Source organism: Cervus elaphus, chromosome 11 (assembly GCF_910594005.1).
Source record: "Cervus elaphus chromosome 11, mCerEla1.1, whole genome shotgun sequence".
Taxonomy (NCBI): Eukaryota; Metazoa; Chordata; class Mammalia; order Artiodactyla; family Cervidae; genus Cervus; species Cervus elaphus.
The window spans coordinates 69,275,645-69,292,908 of NC_057825.1; the positions used below are offsets into that span (position 1 = coordinate 69,275,645).

General features: G+C 36.1%; 1 pseudogene; it reads left to right on the forward strand.

Annotated features, from left to right (window-relative positions):
* The first annotated feature begins 14,372 nt into the window (after positions 1 to 14,372).
* Positions 14,373 to 16,593, forward strand: LOC122703123 (annotated as a pseudogene).
* The last annotated feature ends 671 nt before the right edge of the window (positions 16,594 to 17,264 follow it).

A 17,264-nucleotide genomic window follows, 5' to 3' on the forward strand; every position in this document is an offset into this window, starting at 1 on the left:
AACAATAAAATGGAGGTGCCAGAAAAAAGAGTTGGTGACCTGCAGCAGTAAGTATGCAATCTTAAAAAAAAAAAAAAAAAGTGGTGGGGGGGACTGATTCCAGGTTTCAGCCCCAACATGTAAACAGGTTGGAAGTCATCATTTCTGTCTACCACCACACCCAAAATATCAGACAAACATGAAAATCAGAACTGCTGAAAATACTTACATAAGGAGTAATACATCATCTAAATAGGTACATATTTATTAAAGGAGTTGAGTGAATAATTAATAGCCTTCTCAAAAAGGAAGCAGTATGATCAAATGGCTCCAATGGTGAATAACACCAAACATTTAAGGAAGACACCTTGAAATGAATTATAGTTTTCTGTAGTCTCTTCCAGAAACAAAAGCAGAGGGAGGAGTTTCTAACTGAATTGAATGAGACAAGCATTATTCTAGTATCAAAATCAGACAAAGATGAGACAGTACAAGTAGGGTATATAACAGAACTAATATCTTCCATGAAGTTAAATCCAAAAATGTATAAAAATAATTATACAACATAACCAAGTTGACTTTTCCAATAATGCAGTTTCAACACTGAAAAATCACATAATGTAATTCATAACATCAATAGGCTAAAAAGGAATAACTATATATATATAAAATGCACTTGACAACATCCAAAAATGCTTCATGATAATATCCCACACTGGAAGTCCTAGCTAATACAATAAAACATTAAAAGGAAATAAAAGATATGCTTAACAGAAAAAGTAAATAAAGTTCTCTTTGTTCACATATGACATGATCCTGTATTAAAAAATCACAAATAATGAGCAAAAATACTCCTGGAACTAGAGTATTGTAACTAAGTGGTTACAACTAAGTGGTTGTAGCAAGGTTACAGCATACAAGGTTAATATACAGAATTCAATTGGTTCTGACATATCAGCAATTAAAAATCAGAAATTGAAATAAAAACATCTGCAAACAGAAATGAAATACTAAGGTATAAGTATGTTACAAAATACATACAGGATCTATATGAGGAAATCTATAAAACACCAATTAAATAAAGAGGATCTAAATAAATGGAAAAATAGACCATGTAAATGGATAGGAAACTAAATATTGTTCAGATTTAAATTCTTCCCAAGTGATCTATGGATTCAATGAAATCTCAGCCAAAATCCCTGCAAGTTGTTTTGTGAAAATCAACAAACTGATTCTGAAATTTATTTGGAAAGGCACAAGACCAAGATTAGACAAAATAATATTTAAAAGAATCCATGAAGGTGGAGAACTGACTCTATCTGACTTTAAGATGACTATAAAGCTTCAATAATCAAAATAACATGACATTTATGAAATAATAGACAAACAGATCAATGGAACAGGAGAGATAGGTATTTGCGATAGGTTCACACAAATGTTGTCAACTGCTTTTTGACACAAGAGCAATGGTGATACAGAGGAGAAAGAACAACTGAGCATTCATTCATATCCAAAAACACATGTTCTAGACATAGATCTGACAGTTTCCATAAAGATTAACATAAAATGAATGATAGATCTAAATGTATAACTCAAAATTATATAACTTCTGGAAGATACTGTTACAGGAATAAAAAGAAAAGTCATGGACTGGATGAAAATATCTCCTAGATAAAGGACTTGTATCCAAAATACAAAAAGAATTCTTAAAACTCAACAATAAGAAAACAAACAAGTCAATTAAAAAATGGGCAATGACAGAGACCTCACCAAAGAAGATATGCAAATGTAAAATAGCATATGAAAAAATTCTCAACATTTACCACATTATATATTTATTATGATCATATAATTAGGGAATTGTAAATTAAAACAATGTGATAGTACTACATATTTATTAAAAATGGCAAAAATTCAAAAAAATTACAATACCAAATGCCAGTGAGGGTAGAGGATACAGAGCAACAGGGATTCTTATTCTTTGCTGATTGGAATACAAAATCATGCAACCACTTGAAAAGAGAACTCCAAAATTTCTTGCTAAGATAAATATATAATACACTCTTATCATGCAATCTAGAAATCATCTCCTAGCTATTTACTCAACTGAATTGAAAATTTATGCTTGTTTTTCATAAAAAAATATTTATAATAACTCTATTTAAAAAGCTGTAAGAAAACATTTTTTAAAACAGGTCAATAGATAAACTTCACTACATATATAATGGAATATCCCTGAGCAATTAAAAAAATGATCTATCAAGCCATGAAAAGAAATAGAGTAACTTAAAATGCATATTTCTGAGTGAAAGAAGTCAATCAGAGAAGGCTACATATTGTGTGATTCCAACTATATGACAATCTGGGAAAGGCAGACTATGGAGATAATTAGAGAATCAGCAGTTTTGGGGATTTGCTGAAAGTAGAAGAGGCATAAATAGGTAAAGTACAGAGAATTTTTAGGGTGATAAAATTATTCTGTATTTATGCAATAGTGGATATATGACAATATGCTCTTGTTTGAACCCAGAAAATATACAACATAAAGTGATCCTTAATGTCAAGTATTTATTAATAATATATCAATGTTGGTTTATCAAATGAAAAAACATGTACTACAGTAATGCAATATGTTAATAATAGGAGAAAAGTGATATATAAAATTCTGTATTATTTGGTCAATATTTCTATAAGTCTAAAACCATTCTAAAAAATAAAATATATTAATTTAAAAAGAAGAACAATTGAAAAAGTGAAGAATGCTGGAGACCTGCAGAACAAAATAAAAAGTATAATATATATGGCTAATAATGGTCATTTCAGAATTATTAATGAAAGTCCTGAATTGGAAACATGTAAATGTCTCTCAGTAAACTGTATAAATTATTGTGTGTGTGTATATATATATATATATGTATATATATATATATATACATATATATATTAATTAAATGGAACATTATATAGTAAAGAAAACATGATATTAAATGAAACTGCATGGCTTAATATTACAGAAATAATTTTGAAAGTCAGACTCTAAAATAAAAAATATTACATACTAAATAATTCAATAGGCATAAAGTTTAAAAACTGCAAAATGAACTCTAACAGTTGAAATAAAACTAAAGATTACCTTGAGTAGGGCAGTAAGTAGATCTAGAATTGGTGAAGGTCTTTAGGGTACTGATAATAGTCTTCATATTAATCTAGGTGACAGTTATACAAGTGTATTCACTTTGTAGATATTAATTGGGTAGTGAACACTTATCTTAAGTGCTGGGAAGATAACAGATGGATTTCTTCTAGAGTGGTAGAAGGCATGTCAACTTGGAAGTTTCTACTATAACTAAATATATGTCTATTCTGTGATCCAGTAGTTTTACTCCTAGTTGCATACCTGAGAGAAATAAATATATATGTCAAATAAAAGACTTGCCAAGGAATGTTCACAGCAGCTTTATTCACAAATCCCCAAACTAGAAATAACAAAATGCCTGTCAACAGGTGAAAAAAATAAACAAATAGGGGCTTATTCTCAGGTAACATGAAATAGTGACACTCATTTAATGAAACACTACCCAGGAATTAAAAAAGATCAAACTCTAGTACCTGCAGCAACATGCTCTACTTCATGAATGTAATACTGAGTGAAATTAGCCAGATACAAAAAAGTCAAAGAAATAAAACAAGCTGATAGTCATGGTACATACACTGAAGGGAGTATAAACTGGCAAAGTACACAGTGAAAATTTATGAAGTACCAGAAATATTCCTTATCTTTTTGGGGGTGGTTAAAGGGTTTTGTACATGTACATATGTGTATATGTATATATAATTACAAGATATACACTTAAAAGTAGTATGCCATATAGACCTTACATAGAGATTAGATGGATAGATAACATAACATACATGTACTTCCATAAGATTTTACAGAAAAACACAAGAAAATTTTTTGGCCAACCCAATATTAGTGAGGGCAAGAGAAAGAGGGAAAGAGAGAGAGATTGCTGTTGGATTATAACTATTTTATGAACCAGACCTAGAAGTGGAAAATACGAGCATCATTAAGATGCCTGTTCACAAGAGATTCAGTTTGATATTTTCTTAACAGTAGGTCAAATTTATCCATGATATGTAAGTTTGGAGATTTTTTTTCCTAATTTTATTTCAAGAGTTTTTGTGTTATAGCAGGTTTTTCTCTGTTTATTAAATGTCAGGTGGATTACTATATGTTTGGTTACATACTGAGTGTGAGAAATGGGAAGATAATGTGAAGGAAACAAAAAAGAAAACTTAAGAAAAGCAGAAAAGTTTAATACAACAAAACTTATAAGTTGTGGGTTCAGCTCAGTTCAGTTCAGTTTAGTTGCTCAGTTGTGTCCAACTCTTTGGAACCCCGTGGACTGCAGCATGCCAGGTCTCCCTGTCCATCTCAAACTCAAGTCCATTGAGTCGGTGATGCCATCAAACCATCTCATCCTCCGGGGGTCTCCTGCATTGCAGGCAGATTCTTTATCAACTGAGCTATCAGGGAAGCCCCCTCCCTCCTTTCCATATATGGTTCTGTGTCAAACAGAAAGCCATAAAGGAAAAATAGCTCTCTGAATTCCTACTACACATCATACACAAACATAAATTCCAGACGAATTTCAGATCTAAATGTGTAAGATAAGCAAGAAAGTTTTAAAAGATAGCATAAAAGATCTGTGAATTTGAAATAAGGAAAGATTTCATAAACAGTATACAAGGAAAGTGGCATTCATGCTGGAAAAAATGAAAAAAACTGGAAATTATTAAAATGAAGGAATTTTTTCCCTCTAATGTCTACATTAATAGAATAAAAGTACTAGCTGCAGAATGAAAGAGGATATCTAAAATGTATATGTCAAAAAACATAATGTATACAGTGTTTGTAATCCTATTTTAAGGTCTAAATAAAGGATCAAAGTTTTCCTATAAATCCTAGAAATCTTCCCAGGTGGCTCAGTGGTAGAGTCTGACAATGCTGAAGACACAGGCGATGTGGGTTCAATCCCTGGGTCAGGAGGATCCCCTGGAGAAGGAAATGGCAACCCACTACAGTATTTCTGCCTGGAAAACACCACTGAAGAGCCTGGTGGTACAGCCCATTGCATCACAAAGAGTTGAACATGACCTGGCAACTGAGCACACATACACATAAATCTTGTAAGTCAATGAAAAGAAAATCTAGCAAAAGAGTGGACAAAGGATTCCAAATAACACTTCACAATTTAGAGCTTACAACATAGAAAGGAGATACTTCACACTGCCAACCACATATTAATACAAAAGTATTAAGGATGCTTTAAAAATCAATGATCATCTGGCACCATTTTTTTTCCTTTAAAAAAAAAAACTAAAAGTATACTTGATTTGTAATATTGTGCTGCTTTCTGCTGTAGAGCAAATTGTCTCAGTTATACATATATATACACTCTTTTTCATATTCTTTTCCATTATGGTTTATTAGGAGTTTGGATATAGCTCCCTATGCTATACAGTAAGATTTTGTATATCCATTCTATATGTAATAATTTGTATCTAGTAAACCCAACTCCCAGTCCATCTCTCCCTCCCATCCTTCTTGCCAATCATGAGTCTGTTTTCTATGTCTGTGAGTCTGTTTCTGCTTTGTCAGTTCAGTTCAGTCACTCAGTCGTGTCTGACTCTTTGTGACCCCATGGACTGCAGCACACCAGGCCTTCCTGTCCATCACCAACTCATGGAATTTACTCAAACTCATGTCCATTGAGTCGGTGATGCAATCCAACAATCTCAACCTCTGTCTTCCCCGTCTCTTCCCACTTTCAATCTTTCTCAGCACCAGGGTCTTTTCAATTGAGTCAGCTCTTCGAATCAGGTGGTGAAAGTATTGGAGTTTCAGCTTTAACATTAGCCCTTCCAATGAATATTCAGGACTGATTTCCTTTAGGATGGACTGGTTGGATCTGCTTGCAGTCCAAGGGACTCTCAACAGTCTTCTCCAACACCACAGTTCAAAAGCATCAATTCTTCAGCGCTCAGCTTTCTTTATAGTCCAACTCTCACATCTGTACATGGCTATCAGAAAAACAATAGCCTTGACTAGATGACCTTTGTTGGCAAAGTGATGTCTCTGCTTTTTAATATGCTGTCTAGGTTGGTCATAACTTTTCTCCCAAGGAGTAAGCATCTTCTAATCTCATGGCTGCAGTCACCATCTGCAGTGATTTTGGAGCCCCCCAAAATAAAGTCTGCCACTATTTCCACTGTTTCTCCATCTATTTCCCATGAAGTGATGGGATCAGATGCCATGATCTTAGTTTTCTGAAAGTTGAGCTTTAAGCCAACTTTTTCACTTTCAACAAGAGTCTCTTTAGTTCTTCTTCACTCTCTGCCATAAGGGTGGTGTCATCTGCATATCTGAGGTTATTGATGTTTCTCCCAGCAATCTTGATTCTAGCTTGTGCTTCATCCAGCCCAGTGTTTCTCATGATGTACTCTGCATATAAGTTAAATAAGCAGGGTGACAATATACAGCCTTGATGTACTTCTTTTCCTAGTTGGAACCAGACTTTTGATCCATGTCTAGTTCTAACTGTTTCTTCCTGACCTGCATGCAGATTTCTCAAGAGGTAGGTCAGGTGGTCTGGTATTCCCATCTCTTTCAGAATTTTCCACAGTTTATTGTGATCCACATAGTCAAAGGCTTTGGCATAGTCAATAAAGCAGAAATGGATGTTTTACTGGAACTCTCTTGATTTTTTGATGATCCAGCAGATGTTGGCAATTTGATCTCTGGTTCCTCTGCCTTTACTAAAACCAGCTTGAACATCTGGAACTTCACAGTTCACGTATTGTTGAAGCCTGGCTTGGAGAATTTTGAGCATTACTCTGCTAACGTGTGAGATGAGTGCAATTGTGCAGTAGTTTGAGCATTCTTTGGCATTGCCTTTCTTTGGGATTGGAATGAAAACTGACCTTTTCCAGTCCTTTGGCCACTGCTGCATTTTCCAAATTTGCTGGCATATTGAGTGCAGCACTTTCACAGCATCATCTATTAGGATTTGAAATGGCTCAGCTGGAATTCCATCACCTCCACTAGCTTTGTTTGTAGTGATACTTCCTAAGGCCCACTTGACTTCGCATTCCAGGACATCTGGCTCTAGGTGAGTGATCACACTGTCATGATTATCTGGGTCGTAAAGATCTTTTTGTACAGTTCTTCTGTGTATTCTTGCCACCTCTTCTTAATATCTTCTGCGGTTAGGTCCATAGCATTTCTGTCCTTTATTGAGCCCATCTTTGCATGAAATGTCCCCTTGGTATCTCCCATGTGGTGCTAGTGGTAAAGAACCCACCCGCCAATGCAAGAGACATAAGAGACGTTGGTTCAATCCCTAGGTTGGGAAGATTCCCTGGAGTAGGAAATGGGAACCCACTCCAGTATCCTTGCCTGGAGAATCCCCATGGACAGAGGGGCCTGGAGGTCTCCATGGGGAGTCCATGGGGTCAAAAAGAGTCGGGCATGACTGAAGTGACTGAGCATGCAAGCCTTAAACCAGAATATGACCTATACCATAGTCAATCTGCTAAAAAGATCACAGAGACAAAAGTTTCACCCCTTTATAACTTTAGCAGCTACAACTTACTACATACATATTTTCAAGATAAATAATAGTCTTCAAGTAGAAGCACTTGACAGCAACATTGGTCACACATAGTTCATCCTAAAATCACCTGATAACTGGAGTGATCATATACATTAGTTAACTGACTTTATTAAAATGAAAAATGAACCTCTCAGATTGTTATTACAGGAGAGACCTACTGAAGATAAGTTCCTACTCCTCATAGAAACTGGGATATATGGGCTCTTTCTCCAAAATGACATTTCGAAGAAGTGGCTCCCAAGTTCTTGAGAAAAATATTCCTGGGTCTTAAAGCTGGCAAGAGGTTTAGTTTACTTTTCAAAAGATTTACATACGGTTCAAAAAGACAGAGAAAGAACTTACAATTGTAAGTTTTCTAAAATAAATGCTCTAGGGAAGGGGGGTATCCCTTTCTCTTTTTTTCTTTTTAAATTTGTATTTACCCTTATATTATTTATATTCTATAGTTTGTAGTTTATCATAGACTATATACTGCTACACTAATTGTTTAATTTACAACTTCTGTCCCAACTAGATTACATCTTTTTGGCAATGTAGTCATGAATTACTAAATTAATGTTTTGATGAATTTTATTGAGAATTATGGGAGACTAACAGGTAAGATCTGAGAGATTTCTATCCTTGGAATATCAGACTATGTAAAAAGCTAGCTAGAGTGAAACACTTTGCTAACCGTGGAGGTAGGGGGCATTGGGGTAGGCTAGAAAGTATTTTTTCAGTCAAGAAGATATCTGGATATAGAAGAGAAGAGGCAAAACTAAAGAATGTATTACACAGTGAGGATATGCAAAGACTGAATAACAGTAGCCAGTAATCACGATGAGAAAGTATTAGCCAAACAATTTATTGAAATGTATCTTTGTAAAGAACAGAAACTGCATAAGATGAAGAGAAAGAAAAATTATGAGCTTCTTTATTTGAAAATGACTTTAAAAAGTATATTAACTAGAATATCACACTGATCCTGAAATCCACGGAAATTTATTTCAAATCAAGGAATCAGGTATCTTTGAGGATTCAAAACAAGAGTTATCAAGGCTGCATTCTATACATTCCAAGGTGTATGAGGAAATGCATATTGTTCAATAAGCATATAATTGTAATACTCCCATTTACAGGTGTCAACCATAAATTGGCATTTGCCAAGAGCACTGCCAGAAATCAAGCAATAAAGGCATTTGCCATATGCCCTTACAGCTGTTAACCTTCAATGCCCCCTGAGGGAATTCAGGGTGGCGTGAGGCATTCTATGCTCCAGGGAATCTGGTGGGACAGGTCTTTAGACAGCTGGATATTTACAGGAACTAATTTCATGATTCCATTTCTTGTATCTCCTAGATATAAGATACCTAGAAAAGTACTAAATCCCTTCATGATGACATCAGATCCCTGTGACTAGTAGAAATGCTGTAGAATGTCTCAATGACATTTCTAGAGTTTCATATTTTCATTTGCATTATATTCCCCTTCAAGAACTGCAAAACAGAAAACTGTACTTAGTACTAGTACTAAGTACTAAGGTACTTAGACTGCCTTTTGTAAAATGAGTGCTTGATTGTATTGAACTCCCCCTTCATGAAATTTGGAAACTAAGCAGCGGTCACAGGACTGGAAAAGGTCAGTTTTCATTCCAATCCCAAAGAAGTAAAGTAAAATTGCTCAGTCGTGTCTGACTCTTTGCGACCACACGGACTGTAGCCTACCAGGCTCCTCTGTCCATGGGATTTTCCAGGCAAGAGTACTGGAGTGGGTTGCCATTTCCATCTCCAGGGGATCTTCCTGACCCAGGGAGCGAACCTGGGTCTCCAGCATTGCAGACAGATGCTTCACCGTCTGAGCCAGCAGGGAAGCCCAATCCCAAAAAAAGGCAATGTCAAAGAATGTTCAAGCTACCGCACAATTGTACTCATCTCACACACTAGCAATAGTAATGCTCAAAATTCTCCAAGCCAGACTTTAGCAGTAAGTGAACCGTGAACTTCCAGATGTTCAAACTGGATTTAGAAAAGGCAGAAGAACCAGAGATCAAATTTGCTAACAATTTTTAGTCAACAGCAGGTGTTTCATAAAAATAGTCAAACTGGAACTTAATAATCTTTGAAATCCAACTACATGCTTGCTACTTGTTCCTGACTTTTCATTCTATTTCCCTCAGATATGTTATTCCTTAGGTATAAGAAAATGGAACTACAAATGAGATGTGAGCAGATATATTATGGAGAACTTACGGATGATATCAGCCAACTGCTTAAATACATTAACATACTATTGTTTGATGACATCACGTAGAAACCAAATCGTGTTAATAAGTGAAAATACAATAGGACATTAAAAAAATTAGCTGACTGATAAGTACAGTTTTCTGTTTTGCAGTCCTTGAAGGGGAATATAATGCAAATGAAAATATGAAACTCTAGAAATGTCATTGAGACATTCTACAGCATTTAGAAGAAACTCTACAGAAGCTGAAGAAAATTGGGCAAGACAAATCAAGATATCATGAACACATATTAAGTACTGCAGCTTAATGTTCCACATTTAGTTATTTAATTTTAGTTCAGACTAAAGGCCAGAGGAAGGGGCTTACAGCCTATACAGAATGAGGGTAAAAATTAATTCTTCTTATTGCCCCCTGATGAATAATATATATATTTTTATTAAAATAAGGTTATTGATGACGATTAGACAAAGAATGGTTTTTAATATTAGGAGTAAGAGAAATGAGTGTTTATGGTCTGTCACCAGGGAGGCCCTAAAATAAATGAATCTACCCTCAAAATCACAAAAAGAAACAGATATAACTGTTAAAGCTGGGGTAGGAGGTAGTTGCTGGTAATTACTTAACCATTTTTTAAGTTAGTCTGAAAAAAAAAATCTTTTCAATCACTGGTATGGAAGTTCTAAACTCTAAATACTTTTAATAAAGAGATATATGGCAAAGTCAAAGAGAGGCAATGCAGCAAAACAAATTAAAACGAGTAAGAACTCAAGGAATAAAAGAATGTAAAAAGAACAGAAGATTAAACAGTATAGCATTATCTCAGTGTGCTATTTTAAACCAAGCACAATGTTTAACTAAAAAGAAAAAAAAATCAAATCCATCTTCTCCAGCGTAGGATGATAAAGCAGATCAAGAAATGTTTGTAAAGATAAGATTGGCCTTGAAAAGACTAGAGGAGTGCTCAAGGGGGATTTCTCACATTCTGACACTGACTAGAATACAAATGGCTGAACTAGTTAAGAATAGGAGACTTTCAAATCCAAAGAATGAATTGTCTCTATGCAGAAATGTGTAAATGAGCAAAAAAGATGGCTTTAGGAGATGAACCAGTGAAATTCCAAACAGCTTATTCTTGGTGAGGAAAACAGACATATGCTGCCCTTTCATGCCCTGAATTATGATTCCATGGAACTTTTAAATGTTCTCTCAGTCCAAAAATATTTGAAAGGCAGTTTATAAATGCTTACAGTCTCAGTTCAAACATTTCAAGCGAAATCCTCAGGATTTGAAACTCCCTTTTGGTTAAGGCCTACTTATCTTTGATCATCGTAATTTAGAGGAAGACCAGTGCTTTTTAAAATCCATTAAATCAACTCCCATTCTCTCAGACTCCATGTCAAATGCTATAATGAATACAGCAAAATAAAAAAGACTTTCAGGAACATTTTATGTTTCTATTTTAAGATAAGCTTAATTATAGACTAGTTTTATATAAACCAGTTAAATTAATACAGATAATTATGAAGTCTGAATCAACTTTCATATAGTAGGCTCCTGTTGTTATACCAGGCAAAATAAATAAATTTAAATGAGAAATTGCTTGTATTTGTTTCTAAATTACAAATAAAAATATATTTAGGAGTGATATGCTTTGCTCAATACCTATATCCCTCAAACTCCCTTGCAGATAGATGTGGCCTTAAGTTGATATTACCAGGAAGGGTATTTAAGTAGCTATTATTTGTGTTTTTTCTCATATTTCAGGAAATTCAATTCCTAACATGCATGACACCTAACTGCATGAGTTGGCAAAACATGGTCAAGGGCCATGTCTGGCCAGGCTCCTGTTTTGTGAATGAAGTAATGTTACAGTACATTCCACCCCATTTCTTAGGCAGGTCTGTAGCTGCTTTCAAGCTGTAACGGCAGAGTTGCAACTGAGACCATGTGGCCACAAACTCTAAATCATTTACTATCTTCTCTTTTACCAAAACAAAACAAAAAAATGTTTTCTGACCCTTGTTCTAGAGAGCCTGTCACACATAAACAAAGGAGAAATGTTTATAGAGACCACCAAATGTTTGTAATTGTCATTTCTTACCTTCTGCTTTGTCCTGACCAAATTTAGTCAGGCTTCTCTCCTTCCTCCAGGTCATTGAATTTTCAAATTCTCAAGTATAATAAAGTTCCAAGAAAGTGGAATCTGTCCCTCTTCTCAGCTTCTACTGGGAATCGACTGTTTAAGGCAAGACCCTTTCCTTTAGTAGACTCATTGGCCACTTCTCTTTGTCTATCCAGCTTCCCCTTAAGAGTCTGAGAATCTCTGCTTGCCCTTCCTTTATCCTAAAAACCAAAGAGTTTTCCCTGTTTGACTGTGAGATGAGAGATTTCTGAGATTGGAGCATTCTCCCTATGACCGTAGTATTTCTTCTGAATAAAACCTCTCTCTAAATCTGGGTTTGTTTTTAATTTGACAGCTTCTGGTGCCACAATATGGGTGGAGAGCTGACCACTCTTCCACCCTGCAGTCTTTACCCTGGTGTTCTTGCTGACTTCTCAGACCTCTGTGTCCTTCATGGCTAGGGGACTCTGTGGTGAGTCACAGCTCCTAATCCAGTGTTCTGGACATTTTTCTGTATTAGCATAATTGGGATGCTTTAATTCCATTAAACTGACTTCTTTCTGTCCTTCTCTATTTGAGCAAGACTTCTCATGGTTCTTTTTTGTTTTAGTGAGAATCTTACTGGACAGAAGTCCTCTTGGTTCTTTTTCAGTGAGAATTTATAACTTGACTCTCTAGAGTGAAATTTTCAGCTATTTTATGATGCCTCTCTGCTTTTTCTGATTCCTTTCTCAGGGGTTAAACAGATTGGAGCTTTCAGCTCTTCCAGAAAGGTTGCAAGAGGGACTCTGACTACCAAATGAAAACTGTGCATAAGACTGATTTGTTATTACTTGCCTCCTTTCTCTACTTGATCCTATTACCCCATGGATAACTCTTAATCTACTGAGATTGAGGATAGATTAATTTCAGCTCATTATCCGCTTGACCACTGTAGCACTGATTTTGCTCAATACCTTCAAAAATGGCAGTTTTGCTAAGGATAACTTGGAGTTGCAAAGCCACTCTGGGGCTTGAGAGGCTCCCTCATTCAGTCCACCTTTAGGGAGCTGTTGAATCCTGGGTGTCTAGAATATGCTTTAAATAATGTTCTGCTTCTGTTTTCTTTGGTGTGAAGAAGCCAAAAACTACCCTTAAGTCAAATGTCAATCAAGGCCTTCAACAATCTCAGTTTATATTATTGAGAGCTGTGCTACTCAACCTCTTGAGGACTGCTTGTTTTCTCCCTATGCTATTCCTTTTACCCCCAGCTCTAAGACAGCCTTGCCTTCATCATTTTCCACTCTTTTCTCTTCTGCTCTTCTGTATGTTCCAGTCTCTCCTACAACCTTGCTCTTGTCTCATTTGTATTTATTCTCTATCCCTGGACCCCACCCCAGACTTGCTAGCTTCTCAGTTCCCCATAGTGTCCTGGGACTTTATTATTGCTCCTACAATGTTAAGACTCCAAGGGCAAGAAACTACAGGGATCAAATTACTTCCTCTCCAGCAGATTATTTTTTAACATGCGCTTCAATCTGGCCTGTACGCTAAAATGAAAAACTTTCCTGATCATGTAGAAATAGAGAAAAAATTCCTACATACTTAAGGTCAATCTTAGGGGCATACTCTAGGGACCCTCAGATTTCTATCAGTTGACTCAACTCCTTTTAGATTCTGGAGACATCTCTTTACGGTTTGAAAAATCAAAATCAGTCAAACTTAATGAAGATTTACAGAGAAATCAAAATACCCCTGAGGCCTATAACAAAAATAAGGAAATTGGAGAAAAGCTGTTAGATGTTTAGAAAATACCCAGAAATCTTGTTCAGGTCTAACTCTAGATAATAACAGGGAACATGCTTTGTTTATCAGCTTTATCAATGGACTCCATGAAGAACTAAGAGAGGCTACTCAAAGACATCACATTAATTGGTAAAATGTAATTTTTCTCCGAAATCCAAGCTTTAACACAGCATCATGATGATATATAGGCATATTTCATTTCATTGGCAGGTGGGCATCATATATTTTAGAAATTGAAGGTTGTAGCAGCCCTGTTGCGAGCAAGTTTATTGATGCCATTTTTCCAACAGCATTATCTCACTTTGTGTCACATTTTGGTAATTCTAGTGATGTTTCAAATCTTTTCATTATTATTATATTTGTTATACTGATCTGTGATCTGTGATCTTTGATGTTATCACTGTAATGTTTTGGGGTAAGAAGAACTGCACCCATATAAGACAGTGAACTTGATCCATAAATGCTATGTATGTTCTGACTGCTCCACTGACTGGCTGCTCCCCTATCTCTCCCTCTCCTTGGGCCTTCCTATTCCCTGAGAACAACAATATTGAATCCTATAATGGGAAGGAAGGAAGGGAGGGAAAGGAAGAGTTGCATGTCTCTCACTTTAAATCAAAAGCCAGAAGTGAGTAAGCTTATTGAGGCGTACATTTCAAAAACCACAACAGGCAAAAAGCTAATTCTCTTGAACCAACAGGTTAGCTAAGTTGTGGATGCAAAGGAAAAGTTCTTGAACAGAATTAACAGTACTATTCCAGTAAACACATGAATGATAAGAAAGTGAAACAGCCCTACTGTTGATATAGAGGAAGTTTTAGCAATCTTCATAGAAGATCAAACCAGCTGCTGCTGCTGCTAAGTCACTTCAGTTGTGTCCGACCCTGTGCGACCCCATAGACAGCAGCCCACCAGGTTCCTCTGTCCCTGGGATTCTCTAGGCAAGAATACTGGAGTGGGTTGCCATTTCCTTCTCCACAAACCAGCTGCAACATTTCTTTAAGTCAAGGCCCAGTCTTCAACAATGGACTTCAGACTTCCCAGGTAGAACAGTGGCTAAAAAAAAAAAAAAAAATCCACCTGCCAATGAAGCAGATGGAAGAAACATAGGTTCCATCCCTTGGTCGGGAAGATCCCCTAGAGCAGGAAATGGAAACCTAGTCCACTGTTCTTGCCTGAAAAATTCCATGGACAGGGAAGCCTGGTGGATTACAGTCCTTGGGGCTACAAAAAGTTGGACATGACTGAGCATGTATGAACAATCTTCAGCAAGGCTGAATGAGGTGCGGAAGCTGGTAGAGATTGGTTTATGAGGTTAAGGGAAGAAGACATCTTCATTACAAAAAAGTAAAAGGTGAAGCAGCAAATGCTGATATAGAAGCTGCAGTAAGTTATCCAAAAGATCTAGCTAAGAAAAGTAATTACGCTGTCTACCTAAACAGCATATTTTCAATGTAGATAAAATAGCCTTCTATTGGAAGAAGATGCCATCTAGGACTTTCATAGCTAGGGAGGAAAAGTCAATGTCTGTCTTTAACATTTCAAAGCTGACTCTGGTTAGGGGCTAATGGAGCTGATGACTTTAAGTGGAAGTTCATTTACCATTCAAAAAAATCCTACAGTCTTAAAAATTTGGCTAAATCTACTCTTCCTGTGCTCTATAAGTGGAATAACAAAGATTGGATGGCAGCACATCTGTTTATGACATTTTACTAAATATTTTAAGCTCACTGTGAAGACCTACTGCTCAGAAAAAAAGTTCTTTCAAAATATTATTGCTTATTGATAATACTTTGGCCACCTGATGCAAAGATCAACTCATTGGGAAAGACCCTGATGCTGGGAAATATTGAAGGCAAAAGGAGCAGGAGGTGGCAGAAGATGAATTGGTTAGATAGCATCACCAAATCAATGAACTTGAATCTGAGCAAACTCCAAGAGATAGCGAAGGGCAAGAAAGCTTGGCATGCAACAGTCCAAGGAGTCACATACAGTACCTGACTTAGTGACTGAACAACAATAATTGATAATGCATCTGGTCACCCAAGAACTCTGAAGGAGATGTAAGTGAGATTCATGTTGTTTTCATGCCTTCTAACACAACATCCATTCTGCAGACTATGGATCAAGGAGTAATTTTGACTATTAAGTCATATTATTTAAGAAACGAATTTTTGCAAGTCTCTAGCTTCCACAGAGTGGGTCTTCTGATGAGATATCATTAAGAACATGCGTGACTTGTGGGATGAAGCTGAAATAACATTAACAGGAGTTTGCAAGAAGCTGACTCCAACCCTCATGGATGACTTTGAGGGGTTCAAGACTACAGTGGAGGAAGCAATTGTACATGTGGTGGAAACAGCAAGAGAACTAATCTTATCTCATCATAAAACTTTAACTGATAAGGAGTTGATTCTTATGAATGAGCCAAGAAAACAGCTTCTTGAGATGGAAACTACTCCTGGTGAAGATGCTTTGAGGATTGTTAATAAGACAATGAAGCTTTAGATAATGCATAAACTAAGTTAATAAAGCAGTGGCAGAGTTTGAGGATTGACTTTAATTTTGAAAGAAGTACTATTGTGGGGAAAATGTTATCAAATAGTATTGCATGCTACAGAGAAATCATCTATGAAAGAAAGAATCAATCTATGAGTCAAATTTCACTGTTGTCTTATTTTAAGAAATTGCCACAACTGCCCCAGCCTTTGAAAACCACGTTCCTGATCAGTCCACGGCCATCAACACTGAAGAAAGACCATCTACCAGCAAAAAAAATTTGACTTGCTCAAAGTTCAAATGATTGCTAGCATTTTTTAGCAATAAAGTGTTTTTTAATTATGGTATATCCATTGCTTTTTTTTTTAGACGTAATGCCATTGCACACTTAAGAGACTACAGTGTAGTATAAATATAACTTTTACATGCACTGGGAAACGAAATTTGTTTGACTCATTTGATTGTGATATTTGTTTTATTGTGGTAGTCTAAAATGAAATCTGCAATATCTCTGAGGTATGCCTGTACAGGCTAACAAAGCTAAGTTTACATAACACAAACTCATGACTCTCTAACTTAAGAAACTTGAGAAAAGTTATTCTAATGCCTTAGGACCACTCTCAAATTCACCTTAGGACCATTCTCAACTTCTTATCCCTTTTTCAGTTCCCAAGTCATTAACAATCTACACATTTTACTCACATTCCTGACTCACTTGGGGTTATCAGAACAACAGACTTAGGCCATATCTTGCAGACAATGTCCTTAAGTGTGAATGTAGGCTGCACTGATGTCCTTCCTGTTTGGTAGAGATACTATGCCTATTGGGGAAAGGATACCAAAAGAATATGCGAGGTACAAAAAGACAAGAAATTCAGAGTGTTGGTGACTTTCCTCTGAGAGATCTGCTTTTGTCTGCCCTCAAATACTCTTAAGTAAATTAGAAGAAATAATGACTCCAGTCAAAGAGGAACCCTCTACC